The sequence below is a fragment of the Arachis duranensis genome, chromosome 9 (genome assembly GCF_000817695.3).
Source record: "Arachis duranensis cultivar V14167 chromosome 9, aradu.V14167.gnm2.J7QH, whole genome shotgun sequence".
NCBI lineage: Eukaryota > Viridiplantae > Streptophyta > Magnoliopsida > Fabales > Fabaceae > Arachis > Arachis duranensis.
This window is the reverse complement of record NC_029780.3, coordinates 52,961,472-52,961,905: the sequence shown is the minus strand read 5'-3', so window position 1 is coordinate 52,961,905 and position 434 is coordinate 52,961,472.

The window sequence follows — 434 nt, the reverse complement described above, 5'->3', positions numbered from 1 at the left end:
CAAAATCCCTCTGAGGACAGTAAGAGCCCAGAGAGGATTACTTTTGGCGTTCAAACGCCAGAAAGGGGAGGAAAGCTGGCGTTAAACGCCCATTCCTTGCCCAGTTCTGGCGTTCAAACGCCAGAAAAGGGGGAAAAGTTGGCGTTAAACGCCCATTTTCCACCCAACCCTGGCGTTCAAACGCCAATGGGGAATCAGACACCTGTGAGTGCTGATAGTAATCCCTCTAACAAGGCTTCTTCAACCACTTCTGTAAGGAATAAACCTGCAGCATCTAAGGTTGAAGACTATAAAGCCAAGATGCCTTATCCTCAAAAACTCCGCCAAGCGGAATAGGATAAGCAATTTGCCCACTTTGCAGACTATCTAAGGACTCTTGAAATAAGGATTCCGTTTGCAGAGGCACTTGAGCAAATACCTTCTTATGCTAAGTT